At 39.8% G+C, this 25631-nt stretch overlaps 1 protein-coding gene across 2 annotated transcripts in view; it reads right to left on the reverse strand.

Annotated features, from left to right (window-relative positions):
* Window positions 1-10762: 10762 nt before the first annotated feature.
* The window catches only part of SPRYD7 (SPRY domain containing 7), a 32927-nt gene continuing 18058 nt past the window's right edge, over window positions 10763-25631 (reverse strand). The window contains exons 6-8 of one of the 2 annotated variants that reach the window (XR_007188914.2): window positions 22837-22909; window positions 21275-21488; window positions 10763-12163 (exon numbers count right to left, since the gene is read on the reverse strand). The gene's annotated coding sequence lies outside the window, so the exon portion shown is untranslated. The remainder of the gene's footprint in view (window positions 12164-21274; window positions 21489-22836; window positions 22910-25631) is intronic. The other variant, XR_007188915.2, reaches the window with a different exon arrangement.

Below are 25631 nucleotides of genomic sequence, written 5' to 3' on the forward strand. Positions count from 1 at the left end.
ACACTGCCTGGGTATCACAGTGTCCTCAGGAATAGCTGGGTTTTGGTTAAAGTCAGAGAAGAGGTGGCAGGAGTGGGAGAGTTTAGGACTATAGAGAAGAGTTCCTGAGAACACAGCAGGGCGTAGGGAGACATGATGCTTGCGTCAGATTGGGGGACACACACGGCAACACAAAGACAGGTGGAGTGGGCATGACTGGGAGTTCTGCCCTACTGCCAGTGACTGGAAAAGAGGTGGAGGCAGGATTTGACCTGAAGATTCTGTTGGGGTGAGGGTGGCAACCAAACCTGATGTGGTATGTCCCGGAAATTTCTCCCCAGGAAACACAAATGACAAAGTGATGCTTTGGGTAGGAGCAACTTCCAAACATGTAGTGTTGATAGCTTATAAAAGTTTTTTCTTTCTGATAGACTCTTGTCTTAACCACTCTGTTAGATTACCTCCTGAGGAGGCACATGCTATGACTGATGCAATAGGGATTAATTTAGAAAGATTGTTCAATCACTGAGGCCTTTGTTTGTATTAATGTTCTCAAGATAATAAAGTCAACGATTGTTATCATGGCTCTTAAGATTTGTTTTTTAACATTAAAAAGTGCTCTGCCAAGCATATATCTGACAAAGGATCTCCATCTAGATATTCTAAAGAACATTCTAGATAAAGAACATTCAAAACTCCATAAGAACACAACTTAATTAAAAATGGGTAAAAAGTTTGAACAAATACTCCACCAAAAAAGATATAGAAACTTCAAACAAGTAGGTGAAAAGATCTCAACATCATTAGTCATCAGGGAAATGTAAACTAAAACCACAATGAAATGCCACTACATACTGATCAGAACTGTTAAAATTAAAAAGGCTGACCATGACAAGTGTTGGTAGTGATGTGGAGGGACTGGAACTCTCACACATGGCTGGCAGGAATGTTAAATGGTTGAATGTTGGAAAACAGTCCGGCTGTTTGGTAAGAATAAACGCACACCAATCATATGATCCAACTGTTCCACTCATAAGTATTTACCCTGAGAAATGAAAGCATATGTCCATACAAGAAGTTGTATGCAAATTCTTGCATACAGCAGCTTTATTTATAAGAGCCCTAAGCTAGAAACAACTCAAATATCCATCAACAGGTGAACAGATAAATTGTGATACGCCCATTCAAGGGAATACTATTCAGCAATAAAATGGAATGAACTGTTGATACACACAACAACCTGGATGAATCTCAAAATCATTATGTTGAATGGAAGAAGTCAAATCTCATTCCCCCCTCGAAAATAATACATACAGTATGATTTGAATTATATAAGATTCTAGAAGATTAAAACTAATTTGTAGTGACACAGAACAGATCAGTGGTTGTCTGTAGATGAAAGAAGTGGGACAGAAAGAGATGAAGAAAGGGATTACCAAGGGGCAGGAGGAAACTTTTCAGGATAATCGATAGATGCATTAAATCGAGTGTGATGATGGTTTCATGGGTGTATGCCTATGTCAAAACTTATCAAATTGTACACTTTAAACATGTATAGTTTATCCTATGTCAATTATACCTCAATAAAGCTGGACAATTAATAAATAAAATGCATTGTTACTGTATGTCAGGCATTGTACATGCTCATTTAATTTTTTTCTCATTTCTTATATAGCCCCTTGAGTCAGGCATTATCACCTTCCATTTTACAGATGAGAAAACCAAGTCTTCTCCAAACATTCCCTTTCTTTTTAATGGGACCTGCCAACTTCTGAGGTTCCTAAAGCTCTGCTGAGTGGAGGCTGAATTCCCTCTCACACCAAAATTCCTCAATGGTCAGGAAGTGGGCGTGGTGCCCCTCTCTCTCCATTTTACCTTCCAGACCATTACTCTTCCTAAAACCAGTTTATCTGGAGTCAGTTTTTGAATGGAAGTCAATCAGATGCTAAAGCACATGCCCTTTCCACACACTCTACCTGGGAAGATGAGCCAGGAGTGGCTTCAACTGTGCTCCTACCTCCCAGGCAAACGTACTGGGGCAAGTCCTGGAGCTCTTGAGGCTTCAGCTCCCCCATCTGTAAAATGAAAATATACCAGCTCTGTGTGCGTAAAAGGGGAAATGAATGTGAGTGCATCAGTTGCAAGGGAGGGTGAGTGTACAGACTGATTAAGGACCCAGGCTCAACAACTGGAAAGGTCAGAGTTCCAAGGCTGGCTGTGACGATTCTCAGCTGTGTGACCTCAGGCAAGTTGCTCAACTTCACCACACGTGACTTTCCCTATCTTTTGACCCAACATTTTACTATGAAAATCCTCAAACACAGAGAAAAGTTGAAATAATTATACAGTGAGTACCTACCTTCTAGATCCTACAACCCACATTTTACTGTATTCTGCTTTATCCTAATCTGTCCATTCCTTTATCAATCTGTTACAAACCGAATGTTTGTGTCTCCCCCAAGATTCATATATTGAAGCCTTAACTCCCAGTATGGCTGCATTTGGAGATGGGGCCTCTAAGGAAGTAATTAGGGTTAACGGAGGTCATAGGATTAGTGTCCTTATGAAGAGAGACACGCCCGGTGTCTCTCCACAAGAGGTCATGTGAGCACATGCTGGGATCACAGCTGCCTACAAGCCAAGAGAAGAGGCCTCAGAATGAAACCTACCTTGTCAGCACCTTGATCTTGGACTTCCAGCCTTTAGAACTATGAGGAATGAATTTCTGTTGTTTAAGCCTCCCAGTGGTATTCTGTTATGGTAGCCTTAGAGGACTAATATACCATTCTGTTATGGTAGCCCTAGAGGACTAATATACCATTCACCGATCCAACTTATTATTTTGATGTATTTCAAGATAAGTTTGCAGATATCAGTACACTTTAGCCCTAAACATGTCAGCATGCATATCACTAACTGGAGCTCAATGTTTATTTACCTATTTCTTTAATCCTCTTAAAAATAAATATATATTATATAATTATTAAAATACGTACGTTGTGTATATATACAAATACACAACACATATATTTTTAGTAATTATATAATTATACATATTTGTATGTGTAGACAGGATATACACTAAATTTTTAACCTTTGAGGAGATGAGTGAGGCACAGGGAAGCAGAGGATACTTTGACCTTTTATTATTTTATAATTAGAAAACAAAGAATTTTTAAAGATAATGGTCATTATATGTACTATTTTCTACCTATTGATGGTTTAATTTTTTTCCTACCAATTTTTTTCTTTAAGATTAAGTCAGTGTTCAAATTCTAATTGTCTCATCCATGTCAAAATGGTTTTTACAACATAAAGTCCATACATCACAGTTAATTTTAAGTCTTTCAAATATTTTTAAATGTATATTTTCTTCCTTAGCCGTCCCTTTTTCCTTCTTTGCAATTTATATGTTGATGTTGGGTTATGTGTCCTGTAGCATTTCCCACAGGCTGGATTTTGCAGATATATCCCTGTGGTGTTGGTGAATATACCCACTGTTCTCAAAATTTCTGGTAAATCGGTAGTTTGGTCTAGAAGCTTGATCAGATTCATGTTCAGTATTTTTGGCAAGATAACTCATAGGTTCATGGTGTGTTCACTTGACAATCTTAAATTAAGAATTTACAGAGTGAAGAGCTTGTATACAATAGAGTTTTTTTTTTTTTAACTTCAATTTGAAGGAACAGTAATTGTTAGAACTACACTTGTTGGTTTTGAGACTTTCTGGACATCATTAACAGCTGAAGCATGATTCTATGGAGTGGGAATTGAACTGGGGTCCAGAGACTGGATTATCATGCTGGTTTGGTCAGATCTTTGCAAGTCCATCTACTAGAAAATTCTAATACCTAGGATACTCCTTCACCTTTTCAACTTATTAAATTCATTTATTCATTCACTCAGTTATTATTTCATTGAATAAGTGGTTTTAAAGTCTCTGGGCCCCTCATTTGCATAGGTCCTTCTAAATCCTGGCAAAGACTCTTGCAACATATTCACATGGTCATGTGTTTTCATAAAATTTACAAAAATAAGCATTCTAACCACAACTGGTTAATGGCTATGTCTTTTCCACTCCCAACTTCCCCTCTGTCATGCTTCCCCTGTGCTGGGTGGTGTTGGAGTGGCCATAGGCACTTTGGGGATTTGGCTAAGGAGAAGTTGAGTTGGGGGATCTTGGGAGGTATCTATGTGGTTCACAGTCATTTCATATATAAAGTTACTGTGAGCTGTCCAGATGTAGGAGTGGCTCCAGGCTTTCTCCAGCCATACCCCATGCCAACTTACCTGATACTCTGACACGAAGAGGCAGGGCCAGAGGTCATATTGCTCCATGAATGTGTTTACGGTGCCCACCACCAGAAGTATATGGGTACTAAAAGAGAAGCAAGTCTTGAAATACAGCACCAGAAGCTAATCTGTGGAATAGTGTGGTCATCACGATGAAAACCATGGGTGGAGAATTTGATTCTGTTGACCAGAAGGTTCTCTCCTGTGAGGAACATGCTTGATTATGCCCTGAAATCTTACAGTGCACATATGAAGAGACTTTAGATAGAGTTTCTCCCAAATTATATAACAAATCTAAACATTTGTGAGGCATTAGGAATCACGAGTTGGGAAGCTGAAGGAAACTTTTTAAATTTATCGATAATAAAAAACAAATTTTCATCAATTATGCTAGAGAAAAGACCAAAATATCTTTCTCTTTTCTCTATAAAAATGACAATTCAAATACTGTCATCATATAAACAAGTGATTAAAGACTATGTAGCCAAAAAATGTAAAGAAACAATATTATAGAGGTTAATCATTAACTAATACAAATTTATTTTCCAAAATTTGTCACGTAGAGGTGATTAAGCCAATAACTAATAAAAGTATTATGTTATTTTTCCAAAATAATGTTATTATTATTTTTCTGCTCTGTAGAGAACAGATCATGGGGTAAATGGTAGAGGCCCAGAGCCCATTTACGAGCCTGCTGCTGAAGGAGAAGCTAGAGAGGCTGACAGAAGTAGAGATACAGAGACATGAACAAATCTGGGACATTTTGGAGGTAAAGTGCCCCAGTAATTTGTCCAAGCCCACACTGCCAGCAAGGAGCAGAGGCAGGATTTGTGACATTTGAGTTATACTCAGATGGGTTCTCTACTGAGATGATTACTTAGATTGAGCAGAGACAGTGTTCATCACAGTTAAGGGCCAAGGGTTGAACCTGACTCTGATGCAGGGCAGGGACGACCTGGAAGAGGTGCTTGACATACTGTGCCTCTGTTTCTTCATCTGTAAATTGGGATGATAATAACAGCACCTCAGAGGGCTATAGTGAGAACCATACAGCACTCAGAATAGTTCCTGGCACATACAGACAGTCAATAAATGTTAGCTATGCTTTAGAAAAATATGTACAATAACATAAAATTTACCATTTTAACTGTATGGTTCAGTGGCATTAATATATTCACACGATGTACAAACATCACCACTATCCATTTTCAGGACTATTTCATCTTTCCAAACTGACATTCTGTATCCATTAAATAATGATTCCTCATTGCTTCTCCCCAGTCCCTAGTGCTCTGTATTCTGCTTTCTGTCCCTATGAATTTGCCTATTCTGGGTACCTCAGATAAATGGAATCATACAATATTTGTCCTTTTGAGTTTGGTCTATTTCACTTACCATAATTTCTTCAAGGTTCATCCTTGTTGTAACCTGTGTCCGAATTTCATGGCTTTTGAAGGCTGAATGATATTCCATGTTCCCCTTGTTTATCCGTTCATCTGGTGATGGGCATTTAGACTATTTCTACCTTTTGGCTGTTGTGAATAATGCTGCTATGAACAATGAATATGTAAGTATCTGAGTTCCTGCTTTTAACTGCTTTGAGTATACACCTAGAAATGGAATTGCTGGATCATATAGTAGTTCTATGCAATGTAACTTTTTGAGGAACTGCCGGAGAGTTTTCCAAGTGGCTGTATCATTTTACATTCCAACCGACAGTGCACAAGTGTTCTGATTTCTCTACATCCTGGCCACCACTGGCTATTTTCCAATTTTTTGATGATAGCCATCCTCATGAATGGGAAGTAGAAAAATAATTTTTTTAAAGGAAAAAATGAAATTTTCCCAACAGATGCTTGCAACCTGGCTGTTGGCAAATGCCTTTTGTCTGGCATTGAATGGTTTTACAAATAAAAGCCACCATTTTAAAGTCAGGAGATCTCTCCCCCCCCCCCCCCAGCTTCTTCCCAAACATCCCATAGACCCAGGCCAGGACACATGGGCACAGTTGTTATATTTCTGCATATGTGTTCTATGAACCTTCTTACTGGACTAACCTTGCTTAAGGCATACCTTCATTTCCCTGCTGGATTTTTTCCCCTCCGTGGTGGCCATGTGCAATCTCTCTTTTCTGTCAACATCCCTTCTTCTGCTTGGTCACATCCTCCTGTTCGGCAAGGCCCCTGTTCTCGCCTTTCCTGATGTCTTTTGTTTCTCTTCAGCTCATTGTGGTTTGAGGAAAGAGGAAGCTGGTAATGCTGTTTGTTAGCGGACGCACCAAATGTCCTGAGGGGGCCCTGAGGGTAACTGGAATGTGGTAGAGCCCGGCAATTAGGGACTTTGGGTCAGTCTCTGATGATGACCCAAAAAGTCTGGGCAGTAGTATTGTGAAAAGTCTCCCAGTCCCCACGCTAGGACCATGCTGATTGATCTCATTCATGAATCTCCTCCAGGTATTCTTCCCCTTCTGTTGTCTAGTCATTCATCCCTTCATCTAGAACACTTACTGAGCAACTACCATGTGCCAGGCATAGGCTGTGGGGATGCAAAGATGGTTCCTGCTCTTCCCCAGGACTGGTTGGGGAGCTCCTGGAACACTGAGACTAGCTGGGTCATGATTATTCATCACAGAAACCACCAGGAAAAGAGGGAAACCAACTGCTACGATTGCTTGGGTTTATTCAGGGCAGGGTTCTCAAACTTGTGTGTGCATCAGAAGGGCTTGTTAGGACCCAGGTTGCGGGGACCCACCCTAGAGTTTCTAATTCAGCAGGTCTGGTGTGAGACCTGAGAACTTGAATTTCCAACAAGTCCTCAGGGGATGGCTGAGGCTGCTGGTTCAGGACACACCTTTAGAAATACTGTTCTATGAAAATATGCCAGAGTGGTTCGAAGAAAATTCGTGTGACAGCCACTGCTGTTAAATGTCATGAGAGGACTACTGAAATGACTGGCTGTCTTGATAGCAATCCCAAATTATAACCGTTGGGGCCAGAAATGAGCTATCCCTTTGGCTGGGCCCACGCTTGGGGAAAGGAATTTTACCTCAGAATAATGAACCAGTAACTTTCTGAATTGTTACTTCTGCATGCCAGGGATCCTTGGAGAAGCCCTTTTAAGTCTCAACCTAGTGGAAGTCAGCTTTGAATCTTTCCCTGAAGGTGAAGCTACTGACGCTGCTGTCGTCAAGAACACTTACTGGAAATGGTGGCTTGCCCAAGACAGTCACTCATCTCTGCAGAAACATCCGGAGTGCTAATCACTGGGGTTATCAGAGTGTCACTTATCTTCTCTTTTTCTGGGCAACAAGGCAGCTCTTAGCTTGTTGATTGAAGAACTGAATTCTACAGTCTCCACTTATTTAAAATTTGTCCTAATCAAGAAACAAGTATTATTTTATGTACCCCCATAGTCTACAGTAAAAAAGGGAGCAGAGAGGGAGAAACCCCTAATTAACCGCCCTCTGAAGGTTAGTATTTGCAGGAGCATATGACTCCATCTGAGGTTCTTTTTTATTTTCAGTTTGGATCTGTCCTAATTTGAGGGAAATCAGTGCTTTCATGGTGGTAAAATTCTAAACAACGTTTTACGTAGAGCAGTGGTTCTCAGCCTTGGCTCCACATTGGAATCATCTATGGAACTTTATAAAGTCCTGAGCCCAAAGGCCAGAGCTGGAACAATTTGAGCAACAAAATTAAGTAGTATTGGATTATAACCCAAAATATAAACAAATATTCATGGGTCCATACTAACATATATAAATGCTTAAATAAAGAAATAGGGAGACTAGACAAATCTCCTGTGCAGAAGAATTCTAAATAAATTATATAGACACTCTGTCCTCCAGGAGGTAGACCATGACTCCTTAAATTGCATCTGTCCCCTCCTACAACCAAAAAGGAAGCACAACACCTTGAGGGCCTCTTTGGATTTTGGAAGCAAAATATTTTTCATTTGAGTGTGTAACTTCAGCCCATTCACGAAGTGACCTAAAAAGCTGCTAGTTTTGAGAACAGAAGGCTCTGCAACAAGTCTAGAATGTCGTACACGCTGTTCTGCTGCTCGGGCCATATGATCCAGCACATCCGATGGTGTTTGAAATGTCAGTGGCAGATAAGGATGCTTTTGGAGCCGCTGGCAGGTCCCTATAGGTGAATTACAGATCATGTGCTTAGGACTTTGGAGCAAAGCTCTACTGTCCTCTGGGAATAACTACTCTCCTTTTGGGAAACAGCTCTCAGCCTACAACTGGGCCTTAGTAGAAACTTAGTGCTTAACTATGAGCCACCAAGTTAACATGACTTGAGCTTCTCATTGTGAACTGGGTGTTATATGACCCACCAAGCCATGTACAGCAGCACTCCATCACCAAATGGAAGTGGCATATATGTAAGTGTGCACAAGAAAGTTACATGAAGAAGAGGACCAAACGAACTTGGTCTTCACTCCTGCTACACTATCTTCTCTCCCCAGCCTGTACCTAGAGCCTTATGGGGAGTTGCCTGCAATTGGTTGACCAAGGAAGAGAAGACTTGGGCCTGGTTTACAAATGGTTCTGCACACTATGAAGGCACCGCCTGCAAGTGGACAGCCGTAGAACTACAGCCCCTTCCTGGGACATCCCTGAAGGCAGTGGTGAAGGGAAACCCTCCCAGGGGGCAGAACTTCAGTGGTGCAGCTGGTGGTTCACTTTGTTTGGAGGAAGAAATGGCCAGATGTGTGATTATAGACTGCCTCATGGACTGTGGCCAATGGTTTGGCTAGAGGGTCATTGAAGAAACGTGATTGGAAACTCCGTGACAAGGTAATTTGGGGATGTATATGTAGAAAGACCTCTGTGAGGGAGAAAATATGAATATATTTGTGTCCCATATGAATATTAACCAAAGGCTGAGCTTAGCAGAAGAGGATTTTGATAATCAAATGGATAGGATGACTCCTTCTGTATTTCCCCAGAGAGAGGCTCTGTCATATCACCCACAGGGCTCATGAACGAAGTCGCTCTAGTGGTAGGGATGGAGGTCATGCATGGGCTCAGCAACGTGGACTTCCATTTATCAAGGCTGACCTGCCTATGGTCACCACCGACTACCCCATCTGCCAGCAGCAGAGACCAACACTGAGCCCCCAGTAAGGCATTATTTCCCAGGGTGATCAGCCAGCTAGCTGGTGGCAGGCTGATTATACTGAGCTACTTCTATCATGGAAGGAGCAGTGTTTTGTTTTTACTGGAATAGATACCTACGCTGGATATGAATTTGCTTTTCTTGCATGCAATGTTTCTGCCAAAACTACTATCCACAGACGTACAGAAAGCCTTGTCCACCATCACGGTATTCCACCCAGCATTGCTTCTCAATAAGGAACTCAATGGTAAATGAAGTAGAGCACTGGGTCCATGCTCAGGGATTCACTGGTCTTACCATGTTCTCCTCCTTACCCCCCATCATGAAGTGGCTGGCTTGACAGAACGATGGAATGGCCTTCTCAAGACTCCATTACAGCACCAGCAAGGTGGCAATACCTTGCAGGCTGGGGCAAAGTTCTCCGGCATGCTGTACATACTGCGAATCAGCATCCAATATATGGTGCTATTTCTCCCATAGCTCATGAGTCCAGGAACCAAGTGGGGGAAATGGGAGTGGCACCACTTGCTGTCACCCCTAGTGATTCACTAGCAAAGTTTTCTGCTTCCTATTCCTACAACCTATGCTTTGCTGGTCTAGAGGACTTAGTTCTTTTTTTTTTTCCTTTTAATTTTGTTGATTGTTTCCTTCACTGTGCAGAATCTTTTTATCTTGATGACATCCCAATAGTTCATGCTTGCTTTTGTTTCCCTTGCCTCCGGTGGTGACATGTCCAGTAAGAAGTTGCTCCAGCCAAGGTCAAAGAGGTTACTGCCTGTGTTCTCCTCTAGGATTTTGTCTCACATTTAGGTCTTTCATCCATTTTGAATTTATTTTTGTGTATGGTGTTAAGAAAGTGGTCCATTTTCATTCTTCTGCATGTGGCTGTCCAGTTTTCCCAACATCATTTGTTGAGTAGAGGACTTAGTTCTAAAGGGAAGAATGCTTCCACCAGGAGACATAACAATGAGTTCACTGAAGTGAAACTTAAGACTGCTGCCGAGCAACTTTGGGCTCCTCATGTCTCTGAATCAACAAGCAAAGAAGGGAGCTGTTATGTTGCCCGGGGTGACTGATCTTGACTACCAAGGGGAAACTGGACTGCTACTCCATAGTGAATATAAGGAAGATTATGTCTGGAATACAGGAGATCTCTTAGTATGATCATGTCCTATGACTAAGGTAAATGGAAATCTACAACCCAATCCAGGCTGGACCATTAATGGCCCAGATCCTTCAGCAATGAAGGTTTGGGTCACTCCATCAGACAGAGAACCTTGACCAGCTGAGGTGCTTGTTGAGGGAATACAGAATGGGTAGTGCAAGAAGGTAGTTATAAATACAAACTACAACCATGTGACCAGTTAGAGAAACAAGGAGTATAATTTTTATGAGTTTTTAAGTTACAGCATACCAAGGAGAAGAGTAAACATTACTCAAGGACTTTTATGTCCTCTTCTGGGTAAGGGGTTAGTGTGTTTTCTGCTGTATGCAAGATAGTTGTATCATGTTAGGTGGAATTATGATTTTGCTATTGTCTTTATTGGCTTAAGAAGGTGCATATGGGTGCCACATTTACAAGGTGTGGACCTGTGATGGTTAATTACATGTGTCAATTTGCTTGGCCATGAGGTGCCTAGATATTTGGTTAAAATTTATTCTGGATGTTTCTATGAAGGTGTTTTTGTTTTTTGTTTTGTTTCGTTTTTAAGATTTTATTTGACAGAGCGAGAGAAGCCAGCAAGAGAGGGAACACAAGCAGGGGGAGTGGGACAGGGAGAAGCAGGCTCCCAGTGGAGGAGCCTGATGTGGGGCTCAATCCCAGAATGCCAGGATCACGCCCTGAGCTGAAGGCAGACACTTAACAACTGAGCCACCCAGGCGCCCCTCTATGAAGGTGTCTTTGGATGAGGTTAACATTTAAATTGGTAGACTAGGTAAAGCAGATTGCACTCCCTAATGTAGGAGGGATTCATCCAATCGGTTGAAGGCTGACCTTCCTCCAAGTAAGACAGAACTCTTCTTACCTGACAGCCTTTGAACTGGGATATAGGTTTTTCCTTGCCTTCAGACTCAGACTGAAACATTGGATCTTCTTTATTTTCATGTCTCAGACTCAGACCAGATCTGTACCATCAGGCCTCCTGGGTCTCTGGCTTGCCATCTCACCTCGCAGATCTTGGGACTTGCCAACCTCTGTAATTGCCAATTCCTCATAATCTCTTCCTCTATCTCTGTAGGTCTATATGTATAGCTTTATATTCTATCTATCTATCTATCTCTATCTGTTGCCTATTCGTTCTGTGTCTCTGAAGAATCTTCACCAATGCAGGGAGAATGAACATATCCCCCGTGCAGAAGAACTCCATATCTATTCTGCCCACAAGGAGGTGGAACATAACTCCCCACTTTTAAGTGTGGGCTGTGCATAGTGAATTCCTTCCAAAGAGTACAGCAGGGAAAGGAAGGGAGAGAAGAGTAATGTTATAGTGGAGAAACCTGACAAACACTACCGCAGCAAGGGGACCAAGATCAACATCAACAATGCTGATAGTATGTAACCTTGACACGATGTGATGAAAATGGCACTTTGCCTCTGTGGTCTTACTCCCCAAGATCCATAACTCCGTGGGTCCAACTTCAGGAGCAGGAGCACGGAGGAGTGGTGACTTGGGTCTCCCATGCTGTCTCTTGGCACTGGGAAGGACTGCCCTCTACATGTATCAGCCCGGGAAGCATGGTCTCAAAGGGGATGGAGAGATCATCTGGAGAAAGAAGAGATCGATTGTTTCATACTACAGATTGGTGAAGAAAGTTATATTAGTTTTACTTATATTTTCTCTCTTTCCATAATTAGTATGTAATATTTTTGCTCTTTTATTGGTAACAACTTTATTGAGATCTAAATCATATACCATATCTCTTACTAATTTAAAGTGTATAATTCAATGGTTTTTAGTTTATTTACAGAGTTGTGCAACCATCAGCACAATCCATTTTAGAATATTTGCATCCCGCCAGAAAGAAACGTTCCCTTTAACAGTCACCCCTCATTTCCTCCCTAGCCCCAGGCAACCACTAATCTACCTGTCTCTGTAGATTTGCCTACTCTGGACATTTCATATAAATGAAATCATACAATGTGTAGTCTTTGGTGACTGGCTTCTTTCACTTAGTGTAATGTTGTAGCATGTTGCCAAATGATATTCCATTGTATAGATATGCCACATTTATTTATTCGTTTATCAACTTATAGACTGCTATGAACTGAATGCTTGCGTTCCCCTCAAACTCATATGTGGAAGACTAATCTACAGTACGATGGTGTTTGGAGGTGGGGTCTTTGGGAGGTAATTAGGTCATGAGGGTGGAGTCCTCTTGATAGGATTGGTGCCCGTATAAAAAGAGACATACAAGAACTTCCTTCCTCTTTCAACCCCCTAGGAGGATGTAATGAGAAGATGACCATCTGCAAACCAAGTCGAGGATTCTCCTTGGAATCCAACCACGGTTTTGGACTTCCCAATCTCCAGAACTGTAAGAAATAATGTCTGTTGTTTAAAGCACTCAGTCTATGGTAACTTGTTATAGCAGCCCAAACTAAGATATGGACCTTTGGGTTATTTCCACTTTTTTGACTATTATGAAAATGTGTCTATGGACATTCATGTATTAGTTTTTGTGTGCACAGGTTTTCAATTTCTCTTTGGTATATACTGAAGAGTGGATTTGCTGGATCATGTGTTAATTCTAGGTTAACCTTCTGAGGAACAGGCATACTTTTTCAAAGCAGTGCACCATTTTACATACGAAGCAGTGTTTGAGGGTTCCACGTTCTCCATACCTTTGCCAACACTTGTTATTATCTTTTTGATTATAGCCATCCTGTGGGGGTGAAGTAGTATCTCATGGTTGTTTTGATTTGTATTTCTCTAATAGCTGATTATATAAATTAATTGGGAGTGTTCTTGGAAGCTATGGATAATAAATATTTCTTTCAGTGAATTAATAAAGCAGGTTGCAGGCCCTGTTACTGTTGCCTCACTTTCCAGGAGTTAAGGCACTGACTTAGACCATTAATATCTCCAGGACCTTGGCCATAGCCTCCCATTGGTCTCTCTGCCTCTATACGTACCCTACTCCAAACCACCATCCACACTGCTGCTAGAATTATGAAATTATCCTTGGGTAAAACCCTCTTTTGGCTCCTCATTCATAAGATAAAGGATAATTTCCTTAGCCTGGAATGTAAGACCCTTCACTGCTGGATTCAGCTGCCCTTTGGCATTCCCCTGTTGCTGACCAGGCCTGGTGCCTGTGTACCTTGTCTCCTTCACTTGAAATGTTTATCTCTCAAAACTCAGTTCTCTTCCTCCTCCCACCCCAAGAAAGAAAAAGGTAACTGCCTCCCCCTGTATCCCCTTTATACTTTCCTTGTACCATCATACCATAATGATCTCTTTTTCAAGTCTCTAGTCCCAATGACTCTGTAAGCAACTCAGAGGCAGAGAACATTACTTCTTATCAAGCTACTTATATACCCAGGGCCAGCCCAGTGCCTGACACTTCCATGGGAGAGACTCAGCAAAAGCTTGTGGTCAGACCAGCTGAAACAAATTCATGGAAATGTTCATGTTCACTTTTCTTAATCAGGCTGAGCCGAGTACCTATTATAGTCAATAGACTGAATCGAAGGTTTAAGAGACCCATCAGATATTCATTTGTTTGCTCACTGGGCAGGAACGGGTATGACATCCAGTTAGGAGGCAACTGCAGTGATCTGGGGGGAGAAATGATGGTGATTTATTTTCGGAACCTTGAAGCAGCAGGTGGATAAAGATGCTGAAGCATCCATATCTCTTCCTTGCAAATGAGACAGTAAAGAACTCACACCCCATAAGTTTCTATGCTCTCTACACTGATGGTAAAATGATTATCTAGTTTCCATCCATTAAGCCTATGACTCAGTGAGGAAAATGGACAATTGTATTAATTGAGGGAACTTTTTCTTGGGGTTTTTCTGTTTCCCTATGAAAAGCCTGGTTGAAAAACTTTCCTTTCATGCCTTCTCTGGAGCTCGGTCTTTAAGCAGAGGCTGAAAAAAATTATTTAGGAGCTCTCTGTTGGAGTCTTCCCCACCCCTCCACACCACAAATGTCAGCTTTTAAAGGACAAGAATCACGTGTCCCTTTTTAAATCTCCTTGCAATGCTTAGCCCACTCAATAAATGTCAACAAATGATTACATTCTTCCATATAGATGGACATGGAAGAAGCCAGAAATCCTTTATTTAATTCACTGGATTTAATTGTCAGATGATAGAAGTATTCTGTTGGAGAAAAACAGAAGAAATTCTATCTGATATAAATTAACAGAAATCTCTAGAACCATCCTGAGACAAAATAAACCCATACTTAGGAGTATACAAAGCTTAAGACCTCACATATTTAAGTAAAATGATAATATTCTGATAATATATTAGTGATGTAGCCACTTCCTGAATTGTGAACAATCAGCTTCTGAATATCTGTACAAATGAACTGCTATCTTGTTTCTGCTGCTTTGCCACCACCACTCTCCTTCCTGCCTTGCTAAAAGTATCCCTTGTGCTTTATGTAGGTTGGGATGAAAATTAGGTGATAGTCATGATCTTTTTGAGGGGAAGATGAATACAAAGTATTATTTTATTTTATAAAGGCAACTGCACCATCTCTGTCAATGGGACCTCAGGGGAGGAGATGAAACACCTGTTGAGAGTCTACCATGTGGCCAGGTAGAAGCTGGGGAGGCAGAGTTATTTAGGTCACAGCTCTTGTCTGGTTTGGTGAGGGAAGGAAGTGGGAGAGGAAACCTCAAAGGGGATGCACAGGGCTAGGATGTAAGTGGGGGTGGCATTCCAGCAACAGAAGAGCCTGGGGGGGGGGTCAATAATGTTGTGAAATGGGGGTGGAATAGGGAGGGGGCAAAGGGAAAATGGGATCTGCTCTAGATGATTGGCAGAGGTAAAAGGAAGGCACTGAGGGGTCTGGCCTTGCTGAAGGATTTCTGGGGATACATAAATAAACATAAATAAGATAGCAGCATCAAATAGTAGAATAAGGCTTCAAAAATCTGTCAAGGAGTAGAGAAGGGAACGTACAGTTAGGGGTTAAAGCATGGGAAGAAGAGAGGGACCAAAGGTGAGAGGGCAGCATGAAAGGACTGAGATGGTTTTGGAAGAGAGATCCTTACCCCAAATGTTCATCTCCAAAGAAAGTCTGAGTTACTTAAAATGCACTTGAAGAGAATACTGCCCGAGAAGACCCAAGATTGAAAGAAGACTGAAAGGAAATCATGTTAATGGATGAGAAGACTGAATATCATAAAACGTCAATTCTTCTCATATTAATTTAGAGTTTTAACACAATCAAAGCCTCAACAAAATTTTTGTTTTATTTTTGGAAACTGACATATTACTCTACAGGCTATCTAAAAAAATAAACAAGTGATAATAGCTATGAGAATCTAGGAAAAGAAGAGTTCAGAGTGGGTACAAGCCCTACAAGGTCAAGAGAACATTCTAAAAAGCAACAATAATTAACCCTTTTAACACTGGCGCAAGATCAGACAGCTTTGGGAAGGTTAGACCTATAACTGATCCTAGAAATGCCACATAACGGAGTAGTTAAGAAGCGTGGGATTGAGGGGTGCCTGGGTGGCTCAGTCGGTTAAGTGTCTGCCTTTGGCTCAGGTCATGATCTCAGGGTGCTGGGACTGAGCCCCGCATCAGGCTCCCTCCTCAGCGGGGAATCTGCTTCTCCCTCTCCCTTTCCCTGGCGCTCCCCCTGCTTTTCCTCTCTCTCTTTCTGTCAAATAAATAAATAAAATCTTTAAAAATTTTTAATTAAAAAAAAAAGAAAAGTGGGTTTGAATCCTCCTTCTGCCACTTCTTGGCCACATGAACTTGGGCAGTTTCTACATCTTTAAAATGAGGATGATTGTAACTACCTCATAACGTCATTCTGAATGTTAAACAAGGCAATCACGTTAGAACAGTGCCTGGCACATAATGCTCAATCCATTTTATCTTCTTTTGTGGTCCCTCTGAAATGCAGAAGCAAGTTATAATATTTATACCCAATCAATTTTCAATTATCTTCCTAAATAACCTGAATTCACTAGATGAGTATTGGCCAAAGTATTGTACAACACCTTGTTCCTAAAAAAAGGAGGTCTTTGATTAAATGTTTTGGTAATGTTATACATTCTACCTCCCTCTCTTGGTCACAAGCTAGTTCTCTAAAGTTCTGTAGTAAATACACATATTTCCTAAAGCAGTTGGCCCTTGAACCATTTTTTTTAAAGATTTTATTTATTTATTTGACAGAGATAGAGACAGCCAGCAAGAGAGGGAACACAAGCAGGGGGAGTGGGAGAGGAAGAAGCAGGCTCATAGCGGAGGAGCCTGATGTGGGGCTCGATCCCAGAATGCTGGGATCACGCCCTGAGCCGAAGGCAGACGCTTAACCGCTGTGCCACCCAGGTGCCCCCCTTGAGCCATTTTTGCACAATATCTATTAACACCCTCTAGAACCAGTATTCTCTGAAACACACTTTGGGAAACACTGTGTTGACTAGATATAGATCAGCAGAAAAGCTTAACTATACATTATCTCAAAATGTCAAATGGCCAATTTTTAACGGCCAATAAAATCAATTAAAATATATTTGTATTAACATTGGATCCATATTTTATTCCAAGGCATATCTATCAGACCTGAATCAGTAGTCATGTTTAAATAATCAATATGTAATGAAGATTGAAGCAGTTACTCAGACAATTAAAGCAAAGGTAGCATTTTTGCAATAATTACTCAAGAAATTGTGCTTGTATAGAGCTGCCTTTTGTGGGCTTTAAATCTTTCTTTTCTTTCTTTTTTTTTGTAATGGCAAAAAAAAACTTCCAAATCACTGCTTCTGAAATATCTTATTTTGCAAAAGGAACAAAAAAGTTGTTCAAATTAAATATGTTGGTTAATGACACCACAGAAATACAAAGGACTATAAGAGAATAATATGAAGAATTATATGCCAACAAATTGAACACCCTAGAAGAAATGGATAAATTCCTAGAAACATAACCCGCCAAAACTGAAGCAGGAAGAAACAGAAAATTTGAACAGACCTATTACCTACAACGAAATTGAATCAGTAATTAAAAAACAGAAAACAAAAAAAACCTCCCAACAAATAAAAGTCCAGGACCAGACGGCTTCACAGGTGAATTCTACCAAATGTTTAAAGAGGAGTTAATAGCTATTCTTCTCAAACTTTTCCAAAAAATAGAAGAGGAAGGAAAACTTCCAAATTCATCTCATGAGGCCAGCATTACCCTGATTCATAACCAGATGAAGACATCACAAAAACAGAGAACTACAGACTAATATCCCTGAAGAACATAGATGCAAAAATCCTCAACAAAATATTAGCAAACTGAACCCAACAATACACTAAGAAAATCATTCAGTACAATCAAGTGGGATTTATTCCCGGGATGCAAGGTGGTTCAGTATTTGCAAATGGATCAATGTGATACATCACATCAATAAGAGAAAGGATAAGAACCATATGATCCTCTCATAGACACAGAAAAAGCATTTAACAAAGTACAACATCCATTCATGATAAAAACCCTCAATAAAGTGGATTTAGAGAGAACATACCCCAACATAATAAAGGCCTTATATGAAAAACCTGCAACTAACATCATACTCAATGGTGGAAAACTGAGAGCTTTTCCCCTAAGGTCAGGAACAAGACAAGGATGTCCACTCTCACCACTTTTATTCAACATAGTACTGGAAGTCCAGCAATCAATAACTATCAATAAAAGTGACAATGAATAACAAAAAAAATAAAAGGCATCCAAATTGGTAAGGAAGAAGTAAAACTCTATTTGCAGATGACATGACACTATATACAGAAAACCCTAAAGACTCCACTGAGAAACTACTAGAACTGATACATGAATTCAGTAAAATAGCAGGATGCAAAATCAATGTAGAGAAACTCACTGCATTTCTGTATACTAATAATAAAGTAGCAGAAAGAGAAATTAAGAAAACAATCCCACTTACAGTTGCATCAAAAATAATAGAATACCTAAGATAAATGTAACCCAAGAGGTGAAAGACCTGTACTCTGAAAACTATAAACCATTGATGAAAGGGGCGTCTGGCTGCTCAGTTGGAAGAGCATGTGACTCTTGATCTTGGGATTGTAAGCTAGAGCCCCCCGTGCTGGGCAGAGATAACTGAAAATAAATAAACTTAAAAAACTGATGAAAGAAATTGAAGATGACACAAACAAGCAGAAAGGTATTTCATGCTCATGGATTAGAAGAACAAATACTGTTAAAATGTCTACATTACCCAAAGCAATCTGCACATTTTTTTCCTTTTCAAATTTTTATTTAAATTCTAGTTAGTTAACATATAGTGTAACGTTGGTTTCAGGAGTGCACATTCAATGCAATCCCTATCAAAATACCAACAGCATTTTTCACAGAACTAGAACAAATAATCCTAAAATTTGTATGGAACCACAAAAAACCCAGAATAGCCAAAGAAATCTTGAGAAAGAAAAGCAAAGCTGGAGGCATCACAATTTCAGAGTTATATTACAAAGCACAGTGTGGAGGTCCCTTAAAAAGTTAAAAATTGAGCTACCCTATGATCCAGCCATTGCACTACTGGGTATTTACCCTAAAGATACAGACGTAGTGAAGAGAAGGGCCATATGCACCCCAATGTTCATAGCATCATTGTCCACAATAGCTAAATTGTGGAAGGAGCCGAGATGCCCTTCAACAGATGACTGGATTAAGAAGCTGTGGTCCATATATACAATGGAATATTACTCAGCTATCAGAAAGAATGAATTCTCAACATTTGCTGCAACATGGACGGCACTGGAGGAGATAATGCTAAGTGAAATAAGTCAAGCAGAGAAAGACAACTATCATATGATTTCTCTCATCTATGGAACATAAGAACTAGGATGATCGGTAGGGGAAGAAAGGGATAAAGAAAAGGGGGTTAATCAGAAGGGGGAATGAAACATGAGAGACTATGGACTATGAGAAACAAACTGAGGGCCTCAGAGGGGATGGGGGTAGGGGAATGGGATAGACCGGTGATGGGTAGTAAGGAGGGCACGTATTACATGGCACACTGGGTGTTATACGCAACTAATGAGTCATCGAACTTTATATCGGAAACCGGGGATGTACTGTATGGTGACTAACATAATATAATAAAAAATCATTAAAAAAAACACACAAAGCTGTAGTAATCAAAATGGTATGGTACCGGCATGAAAACAGAACATGGATCAACAGAACAGAATAGAGAGCCCAGAAATAAACCCACAACTATATGGTCAATTAATCTTTGACAAAGCAGGAAAGAATATCCAGTGGGAAAAAGACAGTCTTTTCAACAGTGTTGGGAAAACTGGACAGTTACATGCAAAAGAATGAAACTGGATCACTTTCTTACACCACACACAAAAATAAACTCAAAATGAATTAAGGGCATTAATGTGAAACCTGAAACCATAAAAATTATAGACGAGAGCACAGGCAGTAATTTCTCTCACACTGGCCATAACAATATCTTTCTAGATATCTCTCCTGGGGCAAGGGAAACAAAAGCAAAAATAAACTATTCGAACTGCATCAAAATAAAAAGCTTCTGTACAGTGAAGGAAACAACGAACAAAACTAAAAGACAACCTACAGAATGGGAGAAGATATTGGTAAATGACTTATCCAATAAAGGATTAGTATTCAAAATCTATAACGAATTTATACAACTCAACACCCCAAGACCAAATAATCCAATTTAAAAATGAGCAGGGGACATGAACAGACATTTCTCCAAAGAAAACATACAGATGGCCAACAGACATATGAAAGGATGTTCAACATTACTCATCAACAGGGAAACACAAATCAAAACCACAATGAGATAACATCACACACCTGTCAGGATGGCTAAAATAAAAAACTCAAGAAACAAGTGTTGGCGAGGATGTGGAGAAAAAGGAACCCTCGTGCACTGTTGGTGGGAATGCAAACTGGTGCAGCCACTGTGGAAGACAGTTTGGAGGTTCCTCAAAAAAATTAAAAACTAGAACCACCATATGATCCAGTAATCACACTACTGGGTATTTACCCAAAGAATACAAAAACACAAATTCAAAAGAGTATATTCACCCCTGTGTTTATTGCAGCATTATTTACAATAGCTAAATTACAGAAGCAGCCTAAGTGTCCATCAATAGATGAATGGATAAAGAAGATGGGAGATACACACACACACACACACACACACACACACACACACATACACACACACACAATGGAATATTATTCAGCCATAAAACAGAACAAAATCTTGCCATTTGCAACAACATGGATGAATGTAGAGAGTAGAATTCTAAGTAATAAGCCAGTCAGAGAAAGACAAATACCATGAAACTTCACTAATATGTGCAATTTAAGAAATAAAACATATGAGCAAAGAGAAAAAAAGAGGCAAACCAAAAAACAGACTTTTAACTATAGAGAACAAACAGAGGGTTACCAGAGGGGAGGTGGGTGAAATAGGCGAAGGGGATTAAGAGTACACTTATCTTGATGATCACTGAGTAATACATGAATTGTTGAATTCCTATACTGTACACCTGAAACTAATAGAACACTGTATGTTAACTATACTGGAATTAAAATAAATAAGTGAATGACTAGAATACATATATGTGTTGGTTAACAACCCAAATTTCCCAAATAAATATGTAGAAAATAAATCCTAAGGATTCTAGTCTACTGTTACCATGAGATATTTTCACTGTGATGCTGGTGAAGACATGTCTATGTCAATTTCCTTCTGTTGTTGCTGGTGGAATAAAACTGCAGCAGCGTCGTGAGCAGAGTCACGCACTTTCTTGAAGGTGAAGACTGTCTTACTCATCTTTGCATCTCCAGCCCAGCCTTGTGCTTGCCACACTAGATGCTGAAACATACTTGTTGAACAAATAAGCTCAGTCCTATAAAAATAATCAAATGTACTGTGTCATGAGATTTCAAGAGCTCACTCAGTTTCCACCACCATTTCTGAAAAGAGCTGTGGGATACTTAAGTTATACTATCTTGTTTTTCAAGATCCCTATCCAATAGGTAGGAACAGTTTTATGATTAGTGTGACAATTGCTTATAGGAAGATATGTACTTCTAAAATGTTGGAAAATTGTTTTTGTGATGAGTTTAAACCTTTTTCCTATAACTTCATTTGTATTATTATAATTGCTTTAAAGTGTTCTTCAAAAGTAAAAATAAAAAAGGAGCTTCAGAGTTTGACTCTTCATAAAATCTGAACCTATAAAATCCAGCAAAAAAAATGAGGCTTTTCTAAAGATAATTTTAATGGGAGGAACAGGGGCTAGGAAAAAACTGAGGAATGACAAATACAGAAGATATATCATAGCTTACTTCCTTAAAGTATTGTGGATTTTCCAAGCTTCCATGGACATATTCCAATTTAATTACAAGAATATAACACAAGGAGAAGAATTAAATGTTTCCTTGTTCCCTGTCTTTGAGGCCACACTTCCATGTCAGCACATAACCCAGGGATGAGACTGGGTGAATCATTAACTGCTGTTTATTTGTGCTAATGGAGAGCTGTCACAGAGATAATCCAAAAGACAGATACTTATTTCAACATTTCTGACAACTTTACAGGCACCAACCCCTAAATAAAGGTAATCAAATGGGAATCTACCTAATGGCCTAGCCTGGTCTTTGTCTGTCTCAAGACGGTTGTATGAGGTATGTTTTGTAGGACTGCTAAACTGTCTTTCATGCGTCAATGTTAAAAAAGATATATTCCTAAATTTCTAGCTTCCATAAAAAACTCTTTAGAAACCTCTAGAAATTGTAAATGGATTTATCTAGTCACATGTTCATGTAGAATGAACTTTGTACTGTGCCTGACAGAGTGCTTATGTTTATTTAATGAATGCTGAATTACCTGGATTTTACTAACTGTGTCATCTTGGCCAGGATACCTAATCTCTCTTGGGCCACTTCGCCCACGTGGGAAGTGAGAATTTGCACAAAAGGCCTCCAGTATGTCTTGTTGCTTAACAATTCAGTTTCAAAAACTATGTCTTCCTATACCACTGCTGGGTGAAATGATCCATTTCTTACATAGCATCACATTTTTTTGCCTCTAAGTATTTCTTTTTCAAGTTTCAAGGGCTGCTACCTTAATTATTAGCATTCAGGAATTTGGTCAATAAATCCAAGTTTAACCTACTGATCCATACTCACCCCGATTTTATAGATTTGGGTAATATTCATTCTCAGCCTTGATTTCCAGACTGACGGGCCTACCTGTCTAGTGGCTGGCCTTCTTTTGGTCACTTGTGTTATCCTTTCTTGGGTTTTCTTCAACTCATCCTTTCACCTGAAATGCAATAAGTAAACCACACATAGGTAAAGAGAGACAAATTTCATGTTTTGTTTCTTATAATGGTTGCTAAGATTCTCTGCTTAATTTTCAAAACCCTTCCTAATAGTAGCATTTTATAGATAGTTTTGATTGTGACCATACACTAGACTGGGAGCTATAGAGATCTCTTTCTGAGCTTAAATAATATGTAGGAGACCATGATACTCATAGTTTTGTCTATTTGTCCCCAGATCTCCCAGTTTTTTGTTCATCACTTGTAAGTCACTTTTGTCCACTCACAAAACTGTGTGAGAACTTGTTTACCCTGTTGAGCCAGCACTATGTCCTTAAATAAACTTTAGTATCATCTCCCCTTTCCAGAATTTACACAAATTTAATATGACAAATCCCAGTATAGATCCCTGGAGCTTCTATGTCTCCCATTTCTTTGTTTTCAATTTAACTTGTTTGGAAACTTGGCAACAGTCTGAATGAATACAATTCAGTTTTAGAAAACATCAGTTCAGCCTTTAACTAAGCAGGAACCCTATTTACGCCATCTCTGGGATAGTAATCCAGCCTGTGTATTAATTAAATGCTCTGCTGTCCTGTATTCTTGGTGCTGTGGCATCTGGGGCCTTGCTGACAGGTGACACCCAGCTCCACCTGGCGTCCTCTGATCCCTGGAGACAGCCTGGAGCCTGCCTTTCATATGCAAACCAACTAATCTAGAGCCCCACCTCCTCTATCTGGCTTTTAACACTCCCGGGTCAATATTTCCCTGTCCTAATCACCCTAGGGCAAGGTACCGGACTCCATGGAACAGCCTCTAAACCCCACAGCCTGCTGAAACTATTCAAAGCCAATCCTAAGTATGCTTACCCTGCCTTACACGTGGAACCCACAATGAAGATCCATGCCATGCTTTCCCCTTGTTCCTTCTGCCTCCTGACCTAACCTGATGCATACCTGTGTGGCATGGTGTGCCCTTTCCTCTTGGGAACTCTAACAAATCATCTTTTTCAATGGCATTCGTCCCCTGATCTATTGGCCCACCGTATCTCCATTTAAAAAAACCTACATTTTAAAACAAATGTTAGAACAATTCCAGGGACCAGAAGTTCATTTCTTTGCAAGGCAGCAATTTTAGTGGTGAACTAATAGGATAGTTCTTTCCCATCTTAAACTGAAATCTGCTTCCCTGTATCTCCCAATAATTCTGCCTCCAGGGCAACAGAGAATAAATCTACCCATTTTTTTTCAAATGCTGAGTGATCAAGTATCTGAAACACACCTGAAATACATTTGTGAGAATCACACACATGAACCTATACAGAATTTTTTGGCTTTATTTCTAGTCTTTTTTTTTTTTTTTAAGATTTTATCCATTCGAGAGAGAAAGAGAGAGAGAGTGCATGAGCGGGGAGAGATAGGGGCAGAGGGAGAGGAAGAAGCAGACTCTCCACTGAGCCAAGCCACTGGGCTCAATCCCAGGACCCCAGAATCATGACCTGAGCCAAAGGGAGACGGTTAACTGACTGAGCCACCCAGGCGCCCCTCTAGTCTCCTTATAATGATTAGCATTTCACAAGTCATTGTGTCTTCAATTGCCCAGCGAAATGAATATTTTCTTCTAACAGTCCCATAATCATTCATTCATTTTCATTCATGGGTTAAGCAGACCCTCAGCAGCCTGGTAGCCTTCACTGTTTTATCATCATCCTTTTAAAAATGTAGTATTTACTAGATCTGGACTACTCCATATGTGGCTTCACCAGCACTATTACTTTCCTGGGTCTGGGGATCAGATTAATGCTGGTGCCTGTCATGGCATCAGCTAATAATTTACCAGATAAATTCCACAGTAAGAGATAATTCCCTGTAGTCTTATTTCCAAAATGTATTTCTAGACTCGTGTTTTTTTTTTAAATGGTTCATATTAAACATAGAAATGTTTAACAACTTTTTCCCCCCCATTTATCAATGTATCTTGCGTATTCTAGAGCCAAACTTATGAACTGCAATTAGCAGAGCTCTTTGAGGGCAGGGACTATCTTATCTAAATATTTATGGAACACAACGCATAGATGATCCAATTGTTAAATGACTACATGGTAATGATTCCTATGTAACTACAGATTACACATTTCTTCCAATACTGGGACAATTTTTCCTTTAAATTTCTATAGAACTCTTGGATGGTATGTGATTTCATTTATATTGCTAATAATATTTGGCATTATTCTGTGTTATACCCACCATTTCAATAATTTTGTCCCAGTTATTTTAAAAGAGCAAGTTGAAGGGGAATTGCCTTATTCAGCACATGGAAGAACGACAGTTAATTGATTCTACTATTATGTTTCCACTCATTCACATGAACAGCCCAATTAGCTCCCAACAGTATTTCCCTGCCAGGTTGCATAATTAATGCAAATTAATATAAGTGGTAGTTGATTATATTCCATTTACGAGTACTATATTTGGTTGTATCTGTGTACAGGGAAATTCTAGTTTTGATTAGAGATTCCTTCTCATGATCCTATCTAGTGTTTTTGCATTATCTAAAAGTTGATTTAATGTATTTTACCAAAACTTGTCCAAGATCTCACTTGCATTTCCAGCTATGCTTTCACTGTCCATAACTACTTATATTAGAAAATAAACATACAGTTAAAGATCTGAGCAACAAAATCACGCATATGTCTGTTTTTGTTAATGATTTAGAAAAGCCCTA

Source organism: Ursus arctos, unplaced genomic scaffold, assembly GCF_023065955.2.
Source record: "Ursus arctos isolate Adak ecotype North America unplaced genomic scaffold, UrsArc2.0 scaffold_10, whole genome shotgun sequence".
Classification (NCBI taxonomy): Eukaryota; Metazoa; Chordata; class Mammalia; order Carnivora; family Ursidae; genus Ursus; species Ursus arctos.